The sequence below is a fragment of the Ceratotherium simum genome, chromosome 21 (assembly GCF_057802395.1).
Source record: "Ceratotherium simum simum isolate JZ-2026a chromosome 21, ASM5780239v1, whole genome shotgun sequence".
Classification (NCBI taxonomy): domain Eukaryota; kingdom Metazoa; phylum Chordata; class Mammalia; order Perissodactyla; family Rhinocerotidae; genus Ceratotherium; species Ceratotherium simum.
The window spans coordinates 15,189,983-15,206,132 of NC_141920.1; positions in this window are offsets into that span (position 1 = coordinate 15,189,983).

Sequence of the window (16,150 nt, forward strand, 5' to 3'; positions counted from 1 at the left end):
AGACCCCACCCACTCTTAATCCTCACGCTAGCCCCCGGAGTACAGATTATCATCAGCGCAGCGCACAGAGCAGTAGCGGAGGATCGGAGAGGTTAGGTAACAAGCCCTCGTCACACAGACAGTGACTTCAGAGCTGGAGTAGGAGCCCGAGTCTATCTGATTCTGGAGTTCATGCCCTGTCCGCTGTACCCAGCCTCCAGACCTCCATCTGCTCCCAGCATCGCGCTCCTGGTGAATGCGGAGTCTGAAGACCTGGGCTTCAACCCCAACTTGGACGCATACCAGTGGTGTGACCAGAGGCACAGTTTTCTGAGTGTCAGTTTTCTCCTCTGTGAAATGGGGGCAGTGATCAAGCTTCCTGCCATAGAATAATGTGGTGAGGCCCACATGTGAGAGTGCGCTCTGTGAACGGAAATGTGAGGTGGAAAAGACGGAATGGAGAAGCTCTTGAGGGAGGGGGACCCAGGGAGGGGCACGGACTTGCACAGGAGCACGCTTGGAGTCTGCGGACGCCGGGGACAAGAACCCAGGCCTCTGGGCTCCCAGCCCCCCTACACCTGTTCAGCTGCCCCCGCTCCTGTCCCCAGCATTGAGGGGCCTCCTTCCTGAACAAGGCCCTGAGCAGCATGAAGGCTCATGACGGGGGGAGCAAGTTGACAAATGGCGATGCCCAGAGCGAGGCAGGGATTACCAGCTCCAGAGTCCAGGCCTGTACCTGGGGTGGGGAGGGGCCACCCCCGCCCCTCTCCCTGGGAGAAGTCACTTGGGGAGGCGGATAAGCTCGGGGAAGACGGCGGGAACATCTTCCGTTTTCCATTTAACCACCCGATATTGAATTATAAATAATTCATACACCTGCCAAACATTTGATTAAAAGAACCCAATTCGCACTGCATTTGTCAAGGGGTAAGAATTGCATTTGGTGTTTTTATTTTAATCTGTCCTTTAACTCTTTTACGAATATTTATTTATACTTGGCTGTCAGGTTTTATTCTATTTGCCCTGATTTTATTCTGGCTGTAGCTGGCGTTTTTTCCTTTCCCTTTTTATTTTGTCGCTTCTGCTTGGGAGTCGTGCATTGGAGGGCCCAGAGGTCATAAATAAGGGAGCGACACTCCCACCCTGCCCTCTCCATGCATTCCTGCCCCACCTCCATCTCCACCCACTGTTTACACACCCCGTCTCCCCAGAACTGCTCCCCACCCACCAGGGCTAGGCTATTCTGGATGTTACCTGCGAGGTCCAGGGTGTCTTGGGCATGTCACACACCCATCTCGGTCTCCAGATCTCTCCCCATGTCCCTCCCCTGCCATCCTCCTTCCTCCTTGCCAAGCATAGAGTAGGCACTCAATAATTATTTTTTGAATGAATAAATGAAGCAACATCGTTAAAATCATCAGGATCGGTGTCTTTGGGGACGAAAAGGAAAGTATTGGTATTCGTCAAGTCTGGTGATGAGAATAAGCTAGACAAGCTTTAAACCCCAGCTCTGCCACTTACCAGCGGTGTGAATTTGGGTATGATACTTCAGTTCCCTACGTCTGCATATCCTCGTCTGGAAAAGGCTTCTACAAAAACAGCACCCACGTCAGAGACTGACACAAGAATGAGTGCATGTGCCCAGCACAGAGTAAGCATCCAAAACGTGGCAGCTGCTATTTTTGTTGTAAACTGTGGCGTTCCTCTCCCACGGTGTCCATATTCTCACCTGCCCTTCCTGCCTCTCCTTTGAATCTAAAGTTTTGCACGTTTGTGATGTTATCCTGAATGTCAGGTGTAGGTCAACAGATGTGTCTGTGACAAACAAGCAAAAGAAGAGCTGGCTATTCCTTTTTGCTGGCTACCTGCTTTTGCAATAATGCTGTGTGTTTATCTGAGAGCTTACGTGGGTCGGTTTGTGAGTTGACATAAAAACTTGTTTCTGCCAAGTGATTCAAGTGAGCTGGGAATTTGCTTGAGACCTGTGTCGATGCTCCCTGAATACAAAGGGGCAGGGATGCTGTATGCCCAAGAAAGGATGTGACTGTGACAACGAGGGCATCTGGGTGCGTGTATACGATGTTTTTTAGTTTACGAAACACATCCTCATATACATCACGTGTTTTATCTCCCTCTCCTATAAAATCCTAGCATCTTTCAAAATTCAGTCCAGCCACCCCACTCTTCCCTGCCTTCCTCCAGTCCCCCAGGTATCTCACAGGATTAGAAGGGACTTCAGGGCCCTGTGTGTCACCTGAACTGTTCACCACTGCCTTACCATAAGTCTCCCTGCCTGTGGGCTTATCTCTTCCAAAGCCACACTTCACACAACGTGTTCTTTCTGAGACCCATCTAACCATGTCACTCTCTTGATTAAACCTTCAATGGCTCCCCACTGCCCTCAAAGTAGAGTTCAAGATGGTCGTTGCTTGTGAGTGGGGTCTGCTACCCCAGTTAGATTGTGGTGACTTTTCCTATTGTCATCGATAATTTAACCCCGTGAAAAGCCAAGTCACAAACTTCCCTGGGCACCTACTTTATATCAGGCGCTGTGCCTGGCACAGGGTTCAGGGGTGAGTCAGGCCCCCACTCAGAGTTGGGAAAGCAGTGGGAAGAGGAAAAGAGCAGGAAATGGAGCACTTACTATGTACACTTTGCCCACAGCAACCTGCAAACTAGGTATTATTTTGCAGAGCAAGGAAGTGGCTTGCTCAAGGTCACCAGCTGGTTAAGTGACAGAGCTGCGATTTAAGTCCGGCTCTCTTTGAGTCCAAAATCCAAGGCCTATCCTTAGCACCATACAGCCTCCCAGAAACTAGTGGGTGAGGGTCTCAGGAGAGAGGGCAGCCCCCAGACCCTGTGGCCGAGGTCTTTGGGGCCAGCTCAGGTGTTGCTGTGGGACTTCTGCCTGAGACTGCGGGTCCTCCTGAGAGGGAGCTCAGACTCGGACCGTGCCCCACCCCCACCATTATCCTAATGGCTAGCTTGGCCTGGAGACAGTTTAAAAGGCATCTTCACCCTAGAGCCTGAAGCAGTAGAAAGAGAGGACTAGGCTATGGAACCAGCCGGCCCCAGGCTTGAATCCCAGTTCTGTCCCCACGCCACACGTGTAACCTGAGACGAATCACGTCACTTCTCCACACCCCGGTTTCCTCCTGAATAGAACAGAGATTGTAATCCATCCCTCAAAGTCTCGTTGAGAGGATGGAGTAAGGTCATGTGGGTAACTAGACTGTCAACTAGAAAATGAATTACACATTCTCTATGCACATAGAACCTGGTCCTCCAAACAATTTAGTGAAATAGGCAGGGCAGGAATTTTTTTAAGTGAATTTCTTTTTAAAAACTCATGTTAATAGTATAAGAAATACATGAATCCATTCTCTTAGAAACCGGGACGTTGTTGATGAAGCTCAAGTCCCTTTACCACCACCTCCAATCTGATCTCGTCCCCACTTCCTCAGAAATCACTCGGTGATGAGCTTGGTGTGATGAGGATGAGTGTGCACCGTTTTTACACTTGAGCATACGTGATATACACCTACAGGAAATAAAGGGCATTGCTTTGTATTTTTTAATGTAAATGGACTCATACTAGAGATATCATCACTCTGCAACTTGCTTTTTTCTCTCCAACAATGTTTTTGAAAGCTATCAATGTTGATATATATATAGCTCTGGTTCATTCCGTTTGAGTGGCTGTATTCCGCCGTATGAATATACTCCGTTTCACGTGTCTGTCCCTTACCATCCAATAGACAAGTAGAATGGTTTCCCTTATTACCAGCAGTGCCTCAGTGGCTGTCTATGCACACGTCTCCTGGAGCACATGCCGATGGTTCTCTAGCACAGGTCTGTAATAGCTCGGGGGGGGCTTATTAATAATGATAAAGAGTTGTATACTGGGCTTGCGCTGTGTTCTGGAAGCATGAAGTGCATTATCTCACTTAACCCTCACAGTAAAACCACATGAGAGCAATGATCATGTCCAGTTTTCAGAGGAGAAGGCTGAGGCCCAGACGCATGCAGGATTTACTCACAGCCACACAGACTGGTTGGGACAGAGTCTGGACCAGGGCCTGGTTTTCCTCAGCCCAGTACACACATTGCCCCAGAAGTGGTATCCCCCTCTGTTCATGGGGGTTTAGGGCAAGAATATTTGGAAAAACGAACCAGGCCATTCTGGATCCAGAGCCCAGAATCCATGAAATTCCAAGTGGCAGGTGTCTTCTGGTCACAGGAAAGGTGTCCAGGTCATCTCTGGGCCAGACGCTCATCTTGTCATCTGGGAGGACCACCTGACTGTTCATGAGTTTTCCTTAATGCAGACAGCAGGGGCTGAGGCTGCAGAGGCAGGACTGGCAGGGACTGGCAGGGACGTTGAGCCAAGGATTCCTAGGATCCTGGGGCTGGGTCAACCTCTGAGGAGAAACTGAGGCGCAGGGGTGGGGGTGGGGAGGACTCTTGAAGGCCACACGGCCAGCCAGAGGATGAGCAAGGTCAGGAGGCTGTCTTGACCCTCTCTGGTGGCCGGAGCAGCTGAGCGAAGGGGCCTGGAAACCTGAGCCAAGGTTAGTGATTAACACGAGAAGCAAGCCAGGCACTGTCCCCAGAAGGTCAGGACAGACGGGAAAGAGCAGGAGGGGTGTCCCCAGGGAGCTGAGCCTGGCTTCTGCTCCCAGCTTCACCCTTCCCTCCTTCGCCACCTGTTATGGCGGAGGAGCCGTCCTCTCTTTACCTCACCACCTGTTATGGCCGAGGGGCCGTCCATCTCTGCCTGTGCTCCAGACCCCTGGGCCCCTCCCGTGCCCTCAGTCCACACTTCAGCCTCTCCCGCTCTCCTGGCTCCTCCCCGTCAGCACTGAACACACTCCACTCTCTCTCTCCTGTAAAAAGTCCCTCCCTCACCCCCACATTCCTCTCTAGCTACACCCCCTCCCTGCTTCCCTTCACAGCCCGGCTTATCAAGTTGTCTCCATTCCACGCCCTCCCCCGCGCTCCGCAGCCCACTCCAATCTGGCGTCCGCCTCCTCCCTGTGACAATTCTCGCAGGGTCCCCACAGCCTCCCTGGTGCTATAGGACACCACGATGCTTCCAGTCTTCGTCTCGGATCCCTTCATCATCACCATCACCGCACTTGGTCTCTTATCAACATCGGCCACCCGGGGCCACACCGTCCTCCAAAATCTCCCTCCTCCCACCTCAAAATCTCCCTCCTCCCACCTCTGTGGCCCCCGTCTCCTGGTTTTCTTTCTACCTCTCTGATCGCTCCTTCTCCGTCACCTTTGCCATCTCCTCCTCCATCTGCACCTTAATTTCTTTAAAAACAATTATTAAGTTAAAAAAATAGTATATAGAGAAAAACGAACAAAAATGAGTTTAAATCTCATCAACCAGTTATTCCCCATTGACATTTTTTAAGAAATAGAGGTGGCACGTGTACCACATGTGCGGGAACATGCTCTGTGTGCAGAGAGCACCCCCCACCCCGCCAGCGGCTCTCCAGAGATAAACCCTGTTCACAGTTTCTCATAATTCCTTCTAGAAAAATGTTTACTTCTACTCCAGCTCGTATGCTTTTATATTATTTTTATTTACTCCAAAGGAATCATACTAACACTCTGTTCTGTAGTTCTCCCATCCTCTAGATCTCGGGGCTGCCCTGGGCCTCGTTCTCATCTCGAGTTATCTCAGCCGCTGGGAGTGGTGTCTTTGTGGGCATAAGGCCCAAATCACTTGTTGCGGGCTTTCATTTCTTCTCTGGATTCCAGACCCACGTATTCAGCCGTCCGTTTGGCATCTCCACTTGGGTGGCTCCCAGAACCTCGCACTTTTTGTAGGTCCTGCGTCTTCCCTCTCAAACTGCCTGCCCCTCTCACTTCCCCTGGTCCTGCTACCCCGTCTCCCCAGTGGCTCTACTACTCACCCAAGCCAGCCACCTGGGAGCCTGAAAGCCCAACGTCGTCTTTACGCTGTGTCTGAATCCCAGATGCACAAGTTAGTCATGGAGCCTCCCTTGTTCCAGATTCCTAGCGTGGTGTTGTATGGATAAGGAGATGCTACCTCTCAGGTGCTCGGAGCCTTCCCTAGCGCACAGTACCCGCTCAATGAGTGCTGGCCGTGGCTGTTATTATTATCCATGACCCCTCCCTTTTCCCACCACCTACATCCAATCGGTCACCTCGACGGTCCATTCTCCCAGCTGGACTGGCTTCAAGCCTCCTGCCCAGCCTCCCCGAGTCAATCCTGACCCTTCCAATCTGTTCTGCTCTTGACAGCCAGAGCGATCCTTCCAAAAGCTAAACCTAAACTCTTGCTCTCCTGTTTAAACCCTTCAGTGATCGCCAAACATCTGAAGTCCAGGGTCTCTCCTATGGCCTAGGGCACAGTAGGGAGCCAGTGGGAATGTCCCAGCTCTTTAGGGCCAGCGTCTTTTCTGATTGTTTGGTGCCCTGCTGAACTGACTGTTACATTTTTGACACCAGCCCACCTTGCGGGCCCCATCTCTTCCTCATCCCCCTCGTGATTCATGTTTCAATTGGAGCAAACATCTTACATGTCTCCTAATGGGACCCACTCTCTCTTTGACCTCTGTGCCTTTACACATGCTGTTCCCTGGGCCTGAAATCCTCTTTCCCTCCTCCCCACCTGGCTAATTTCTACTCCTCCACCACGTCACTCTCCAAGAAGACCTTCTCTCATTCTGCTCCCATAATAGCCTTTTGTAAAATTTATCACACTCATGATTTCCCGGTGATGGGGTTTCCCTCCATTACTGGCTTAACATTTTTTCTTGCCTATGGTCTCTCTACCACTAACATGCAAGCCATCTAGGGGTGAGAGACTTGTCCACCCAGGTCCCTGCTCTCTGCTCAGCTCCTGGCACAGAGAGGGCATCCAGAAAACATTTGTTGAATCACTTATTAATTCATCCACTCGACACATATGGCTTGAGCCGCTTTCTGTGCCAGGTACTGCGCTATGCCCTCAGGGGACATCAGAGAATCAAACCAACAAGAGATCCTATCCCAGTGAAGCATGTATACTAGTGGAGAGAGAGAGACAAACAATAAGCATAATAAGTAACTCATATGTTAGGAGGTGATAAGCCCTATGAAAAATAAAGAGGAGAGAAAGAGGGGTTGGCAGAGCCTTGGAGAGAGGCTGCAATTTCAGATGGAGTGGTTGGGTTACTTTCCACTGAAGATGATATTTGGACAAAGATATTAAAATGGTAAGGAAGAGAGGGAGCCCTGCAGATATCTAGGAAAAGAGAATTCCAGGCAGAGGGAACTGCCAATGCAGAGACTATCAGGTGGGAGCACATGTGCTGTGTTCAAGGAAAACCCAGAAGGCCAGCTGGGCTGGAGCAGAGGGAGGGAGGGGGAGAGCGGGTGGGGGTGAGGTCAAAGAGGCCATGGAGGCAGATCCTGTAGGGCCTTGGAGAAACTCTGGCTTTTATTTTGAGAGAAATGGGAGCCATTTTTTTCGACAGCTTTATTGAGGTGTAATTTACATACTATAAAATTCATTCATTGTAAGTGTACAATTCAATGATTTTTAGTAAATTACAGAGTTGTGCAACCACCACCATTATCCAGTTTTAGAACGTTTCTTTTACCCCAGAAAGATGCTTCGTGCCCATCTGCAGTCAATCCCACTTCCCACCACCAGCCCCAGGCAGCCGCCAATCTGTTTTCTGTCTCTATAGATTTGCCTTTTCTGCGGCCACCAATCTGTTTTCTGTCTCTATAGATTTGCCTTTTCTGGACATTTCACATAAACAAAGTCATACAATATGTGCTTTTTTTGCATCTGGCTTCTTTCATTGAGCATAATGTTTTTGAGATGTGTCCATATTACAGCATATATCCGCAGTCTGTTCCTGTTTATTGCTTAATAGTATTCCTTTGCGTGGATATACCACATCTTGTTTATCCATTCACCAGTTAATAGACTTTTGGATTGTTTTCACTTTTTGGCTATTTGGAATCACGCTGTCATGAACATTTTCTTACAAGCCTTTGCATGGATATATGTTTTCATTTCTCTTGGGTAGATACCTAGAAGTGGAATTGCTGGATTGTATGGAAAATTTATGTCTAACTTTTTAAGAAACTGCCAAACTGTTTTCCAAATGGGCTGCTGTGTGGAGAATAGTCTACAGTGGAGCAAGGATGGAAAGCTGAGAGACCGGTTGTTTAATTAACATAATTAATTAAATAAACCCACTGGGTTCGAGGAGAAGGGAGTTAGTCACCAGGTTGGGACTGAAGACCCTCATGGAGGACCCATGCCAGAGACTTCCCAACTGCAACCCCAGCCTTCCTGGCTCCAAAGAGGCACGGGGAGCCCTCTCACACCCCCGCCCCTCCCTCCACATTGCCCAACCCCCAGACAGCTTCCGCGCAGGCAAAGCGTGAAATTCCCCAGTTTGGAGAAGAATCAGCACCAAGCATGACTATTCGAAGCTATGGAGCCCTCTCCCCCCAGGGAGATGACAAAATTTTCTTTGCAATTAAAATTCCTTTGAAACTGGAACCAAGGAAAATGCAGAGGAGAAAGCTTTTTAAACTAGGGGAAATACTCATCTTAGCAATTACCATGTGTGCATTTCAACAGAAGCTGCTTCTCCTCCCTCCTCCCAGCGGCTGCAGGGAACAGCCTGGGCCATGGTTCTGCTTCTGCATTCACACGGGCCTCAGGGGACTCCCTTGGCCTTCAAGACTTTTCCCTGGCTGGTCCTTGCTTCTCTGCCCACTCTTAGCTCTTGGATCCCTCACACATTCCAGCCTTCACGTCAGGCCTTTACTTACAATGTCACTTCCTATGAGTCCTCTTTTCCCAATCCAGTGGCTCATCTGCTGAGATGCAATTCCATCTTTGTGCTCATCCCGGTCCTATGCACTACCGCTGCCATTGTCCCTCCCCATCCCACAGGGATCTTTGCCTCCTCTGAGCTCACAGCCCTGCCTCTCTGTACAGCTCACGGAGCTCTGACCACAGCCCTCTGTTAGTGTCTTGGCCTGGGAGTAGGATGTACAATGCATTAGGAAGGGCAAGGATGTTGGAGACCTGGGTTCACCTCATTCATTCAATCAACAAATATCCATTGAGCCGTTACAACGTGCCATGTACCATGCTAAGCCCTAGGGATTAGCAATTTCTGTGTTTAGAAACAGGAGGCTAGGTTTTTTGGACCAACCCTTTAACTGAAAAGAGCAAAGAATGCTGGATAAAACAGAAAAAGCATCTCATTAAAGCATCAAAGAGTTGACAAGCAAGCTGTTTGTAAGGAATTACCAGGAATTATTAGGTCAAAACTGAAGAGAAAACAGAAACCCAGAGAAGTTAGAGAGCATAGAATCTGCTTTTGTCCTGAGGGCATTTGCTGATCTCGGAAATTTTGCATTTGTTTTTTTTTTTTTTTTGATGATCTCACAGCCTAAAGGGAATTGAGATCAAAGTCCATGGTCTGCACAAGGTGGGCAATCAAGTAGGAGACCCTCACCAAAATAAGCTGGGGCTCCAGAGGGCTTCACTCTTGGGGTCAGGGTGCACCCAGGGTAACCTAGCCTTGCATCATGGATTGGCAGCCTCAGCCACACTACTTGGGTATTCCAGGGAAACTCAAGCCTCAAATTTTTTTCAAAGCAGTTCCAGAATGGTAGCACCACAGCCAAATGGAAATCCTTTTTTAGAAGAAAATACCTTCATCCTGGGCTTGAAATTCTTCCTAAAAAGAAATCCAAGTACAATGGCCAACACACAGTCAAAGATAACCAGACATGCTGGAAAACAATGCTAATGGGCTAAGCACCAGACGTACAATGTGAGCAAACAAGTGACATCCCTTGCCTCGTGGAGCTTACAGTCCAGCAGGGAAGACAGACATCAGCTGTCTCATCAAGGCCACTAACAAGCCCTGCATTGCCTCGTAGAGTCACTTCTCCATCCTCAGTTTACTTTGCCTCTCGGTGGCTTTCAACATGTTGACCTCTAGTTCCGCTCTCGGTTTCCATGACGCCACAGTCTCTTGGAAGACCTCCAACCTCACTGGCAGCTTCTTCTCAGTCTTTCTGCTTCCTCTCCTCCTCTGTTTCATCTCTGATGTTGGAGTGCCCCAGGGCTCACTTCTGGGCCTGCTCTCTATCTCTCCCCAAGTGATCTCATTCATTTCCTCAGCATTAAATATCACCTACATGCTGGTGAATCTCAGATTTATATCCCCTGTCCTTGTAGTTCCAGACTGTTCCATCCAACTGCCTGCTACACATCTCCACTTCCATGTCTCGTGAATGTCTCAAACATAATATATCTAAAGAGGAACTCTTGTTTCCTCCCCCAACCTTTTCTCCCCTAATTCACTGCATCATGGTAAATGTCTCACCATCCAACGTCAAGCCAAAAATTTAAGAGTCATCTTGAACCCCTGGTTTGAATTAGGGTGGTAATGTAAATGAGGCAAAGTGGTCAATTTAGAGAGTTATTTAGGAAGTAAAGCAAACCAGACTTAATAATAGATTTTCCAATGGGTGTGCAGGGATGAGAGCTGTCAATCATGACTTCCACCCTTCTGGTTGGACCACTTGACAGATATGAGTGCCATTTGCTGAGATGAGGCACCCTGGAGAAGGGCCAGTTTTGAGGAAGAAGAGCATATGTCTGTCTTTGGACATGTTGGGTTTGAGGTTTCCCAGAGGCATCTAAGTGGAGGTGTTGAGAGGGCAATTGTCTTTTTATCCCTGGACTTCAGAAGGGAGGTTGAGACTAACTTTGGGAGTCATCATAGTTTTGATGGTATTGGAGCCATTGGCATGGCTGAGATTGCCCAAGAAAAGATTGAGGAGTTTGAAGAGAGGAGGAGAGAGGGGAATAAGCCTGCAAAGGAGATACAGAAGGCATTGTCAGAGAGGTAGGAAGGAGCCCAACTTTCTAGTTTTGTGTTTCAAATGATGATGAGAGGTCAAGTAAAATGAAGAGTGGAGAACATCCATTGGATTTAGCAAGATGGCGGTCATTGGTGACCTCTGTGGGCCATTTGATGTGGTGTTGGGAACGAAAGCCAGATGGCAGTGGGTTGAGAAGAGAGTGGGAGGTGAGTAAAGGAGAGAGCGAATACAACCAGTCTTCAGAGAAGTTTTGCTGTGAAGGGAAGGGGCTGGGAGGTGTGCATTTCTTTCCGTTGTTTTTTTCTAAAGATAGAATCTACTTGAGCACATGTAAATGCTGATGGCCAGGAGCCCATCAGAGAGGGATGAAGATAAGGCAGGAGAAGGGACGATTCATTGTATATGTATATGTCTACTCAGATGCCAGGAAGGTATGAGAGGGCTCCAGAACCCAGATCAGGGGACTGTCCTCAGACAGGAGGAGTGAGTGACATTTTCTCTGTTGCAAAGGGCAAGAATAGAGGATGGGCACAGATGTGTTTCCTCATCTGTAAAATGGGGATAATAACAGTGCCTCCTGCGGGGACTTGGGGTGGGGATTCGACGAATGGATGCTTATAATGGGCTCAGCCCAGGGTGGTAGTGGCAGGCAGTAAAAGCTCTACAAACTGCTGCTGCTACTATTACCGTTCACTCTCACAACTCAGATCCACTCTCGCTTGTGGATAATAATGAAACCTCACCTGGTTATAGCACTTGACTCTTTCCAGGGGATGACTTTTACATTCATCATCTACTCGAGCCTCACAACAAACCTGGGAAGATTTATTTTCCGTGTTTTATGGAGGAGAACACAGAGGCTCCGAGAGGTGAAGTGACTTGCCCAAGGTCACACAGCTGGTAGCAGCAGAGTCAGGAGTCACTCCCCCCACGCCGGCTCCCGCCTTCTCCGTAAAGATGAACGTAGATTTAGGGTCTCACCACCCCCCATGCAGCCCCTACACTGCAGCCCAGTGTGGGAGCTCTATTTTCCTCAGCACCTGCAGTGCCCACTGGAGAAAGGGATGGGGAATCCACGACTCAAATCTGTAGCTATAAACTCGGGAAGGAGAGGATTAAGGTTTGAGTAAGGTGCTGGGCTCTTCTTGCTTTCTCGTTGCAGCCTGAGATGGGAGGTTAGAGAAGAAGATGCCCTATCTGCCAGCTCGATCGCTGTCGGGAGACAGAATAAAGTAAAACCTCCCTCAGGCCTGGCATCAGTGCTGCCTGTCTCCCGGAAGAGGCCCTGCGCATAATCTGGGGGGCAAGTTGCCCGAATGAGTTTGCAGCCTGCCGCCCCAGCAGTCCCGACCTGGGGACATAGGACCCGTGAGAAATATTGTCTCCCCGTTCCCTTCCCCCATCTGTTCCAGGCACAGCTAGGTCGTTTGAGTGTTCCCACCACTGAGTTCAGACCCAGCCCCTTACCAAGGTGCTCAGTCTGGCCACAGCTTACTTTTCTACCCTCGTCCCCATCCCCCTCCATTGCCCCCGCCTCCCCCACTTCACACCCCCCCACACTCTGAATATTCCTTCCTCCAAGACTTTGCTCAAGCAGTTCCCTCTGCCTGGCCTTCCCTTTCCCCTCTGCTCTGTGTGGTGTTCACTTACCTTTCAAGGACCAGTTCCAATGTCACCTGCCACAGGAAGCCTACTTGACCCCCTTAGGTAAAGCAAGCTTTTATTGAGCACCTACTGCATGCTGGTCCCTGGGTTAGGCTCCGGGGTCTAGAGATGAATCAGAGCCTGGCCCTGCCTCAGGAGGTCCAGGGTTGCAGTCCAGTAGGAAGAAGTGACAAGGCTGGAGGTCCCTGGGGACGTGGATGGGAAGCTGCGGAGGTGGGAAGTGACAACTTCCAGTGGGCAGGCTCGGGGCGGGGGCGGTGCTGACCTCAGGCCCCAGGGCCAAGAACATGAGCGACAGGCCAGTTTCTCTGGCAGAGGAGCCACCATACCAAGGAGAAGTAATGGTGGCTGGTCTGCCAGAGAAACTGACCTGTCACTTGTGTTCTTGGGCCTGGGGCCTTAAATGCCCTTTTGGCATTGTTGGAATGCTTCTGAAGCATTCCAGGGCTGGACAGGGCTGGACCAATTATTTGGAGACTGTGTCCAATCATTAGAGAGATAATGGGCCCTCTGGAGGGGCAGTGATCTCCTCATCACTGGAGGAGTGTCAGCAGGGGCTGAGATCTAAGAGAGAATTCAGATGAGCCAGGGCCTTAGAAGGCCTGAAACCTCCAGGAGACTCTAAAACCCTCCAAAAGCAGCCATTGTGGGAAGAGGCAATGGCTGTAGTGCTTAAGAGCCGCGGCCCTGGAGTCAGCTGCTTCCTCGGTGTGACCTTGGCAGTTGACCTTGCACTCCTCGGGCCCAGTTTGCCCATCTATAAAATGGGGCGGTGATAGTGTCTGCGGTTAGTGTGAGCGTGAGATGTGACAGCATCGACGTGCTCACTAAATCGACTGGGTTTCTGTTATCTCTCTGCCTCGGCCTCTGGAAGCCCATTCAGCCGTCCTGGCCTCTCCTCATTCCCATCCTAGGAGGAAGCGGCCACAGTGGAGTCGGGCTGACAAGGCTCCAGCCCGAAGCCTCCCTGAGGAGCTTGCCATGGTTACCAGCTGCCTGCAAGGAGAGGCCATAAATCCTGAGCCTGGGGTGGCGGGAAGGAGGGGACCCATGTGTGGGGTGGGAAGGGGGGCAGCTAAGTGGAATTGAATCTGGTTTAAGGAGGAGGCCCACGCCTCCCCGGGCCTGTAATTTACTGTGAGGTTGACGAGATGAAAGTGGAATGTTCAGTGGCATAATCGCTGGGACCTCGGGGAGCCGCAGGAGATGAGCCGCGAGGCAGGCGGAGGCAGCCGGGCTTTAAGCGAGATCTGGGGTGCTGATCCCGCTGTGATCGCAGCAGGCAGCCGATCAGGAGCACAAGGCTTGGAGCCGGGCCAGGACCTGGCTTGCTAAGCCCAGGGCTCGGGCCACATCTTGTCTGCTGTCGTCTCCAGAGCCGAGGTCGGGCCCCAGTTTTTCAGCAGATTTTATGTAGTGGAACATGCCGCCCAGGAAGGCTGTGACAGTGGCTGCGATAGGCCTCAGCTGAGCCCCTTCTCAGGACTGCCCTCAGCCAAAGGGAGCTGTCTCATCCGAGGTCACACCCCTGGAAGGGTGAGCAACCCACGTCCAGTGTCTGGTAGATGCCTTGCCTCAACTCGGAGCATCCCAGCTCCAGACTGCCCCGTGGGACGAGGTGAGAAGGCATCGCAGTTCACCTTCTCCTTCTGTGCGGGCCTGCCTCCCACATCCCTTCCATAGTGTTCCCACTGCTCTCCCTAATAAACCTCTTGCAGGAGCATCTCTGCCCCCAGCCGGTTACCAGGGAGCCAGTCCTAAGACCTTCCATCACCAGGAGGCTTGTGTTAAAGCAGTGACTGTGTGTCATGTTGGGATGGGACCACAGAGCCTTCCTTTCCAGATGGGGAGACAGAGGCCCAGAGAGAGAATAAACTTATCCAAGAACACACAGTGTTAGAGCCAGAGGCTGGGATGCCAGACTCCCAGCCCATGAGTTCAACTCCTCTATTTTACGGATGAGAAGACCAAGGCCCCGAGAGTTGGGGGCTACAATTCAGCATCTATTTCCAGGTGCAGGGGAGAGTGGGGTAGTGGAGGCAATGTGCTAGGTGAGAGCTTACGGCTTTGTAGTTGGACCCCAGCCCTGTGGTCTCGAGCAGCCACCTCTGTTTTCATCAGTAACTGGAGACACTAAAGCCCGTCTCAGGAGGATGGTGTGAGGATTGCCTGCAATAATAACAGTAGGAGCTTGCACTGGTTGTGTGTGCGAGGAGCCCTTCATGCACACCTTGTCGAATCACTATGACAACGGGGCGCTCACAGTAGGTGCACGAGGCTGATCCCCATGACACAACTTCCTGACCGCCTGGTCCAGGGGCTCCCGGGTCAGCATGAGAATCTGCAAGGGAGGTGTCCCACACCCAGGACAGGCTGTGGGGCCAGACTTTCCTAGTTCAAGTCCTGGCTTCCTGCTTCCTGGCTATAACCAGGCAAGTTACTTCCCCTCACCGTGCCCCAGTTTCTTCATCTGTAAAATAAGACGAAGAAGAAGAAGATAAACTATGGCACAGATTAAACAAGGTAACTCATGTCAAGTGCTCAGCACAGTGGGCAAGAAGCACAGTCTCTTATTTGTATCAAATGTCTAAGTCCTGGCACACAAAGCATCCAGTAAATGTTGCCTGTTGGTATTATTGTCATCATTACTGAATCAGATGCTCTGGGGACCTGGGGATATGAGTTTTGAACAAGTTTCCCTTGTTATGCCACCAGCATGACCCTGGTCCTCTGATGAGCCGTGGGAACCACAGTTTGACCTTTCGTTGTACAGAAGCCCAGAGAGGGTGGGGGCTTGCCCAAGGTCACCCAGCATGGTGGGATCAAAGCCAAGCTCCAATCTAATCCACTTGCCATCCAGTCTAGAGAGCTTTCTCCTGTACCACAAAGGGACAGATTCCTTAATCTCATCTGCTCAGGTTGCAATAAAAATTAACTGTCCTGAATATGTGCCTCATCAGTGCAGCTCCAAGACAGAGAAGGGACTAAGGGAGATGGAAAGGAAATGTATCACACGTGCTCCTGGGGTATCCAGGCAGGCTCTCTAATGACTCTTCGGACCCCCATAAGGTCCCCCACCAGCCTGCTGGTCTCCTCTGCTGTGGCCTGGGTGAGACCCGGTGCCAGGCACAGGATGGGTGCTGCGTGAGACTGAGTGAGCAGAGCTGAGGCCATTATCCAGCCCGGGTTGCCCTCCCCCCTCCCCACCCATCTGTGCATCCAATAGATGGCTGCAGGGACTCCGGGCCACTCAGTTCTCACCTCAGCCCAGAGGGTAGTGTTTTACCATCTGGGCGAGGGTGAGAGGTGAGGCCTTCTCCCCCAAGGTTGCTAGAGTAGCAGCCAGATGTGCAGCAGCAAAGGACTCTGCTGATGACCCACAAGCTCTGCCCCCAGGGATCTTGGCAACAGATAAGCTTTAATAGACTCAGGTCTAGGGGAACCTCCCACGTATTCCAGGAGCTGGGTCGGGGAGAGAGAGACACAGAGGGGGCGTCCAGGACCCTGGCAGGGTGGAGAAACTGGGATCAAGTGTGCATGGTGTGAGCAGATGTAGCAGACAGAATGATGGGAGACAGACAACCAAGGAGGCAGAAGAGGGGGAGAAGATGGA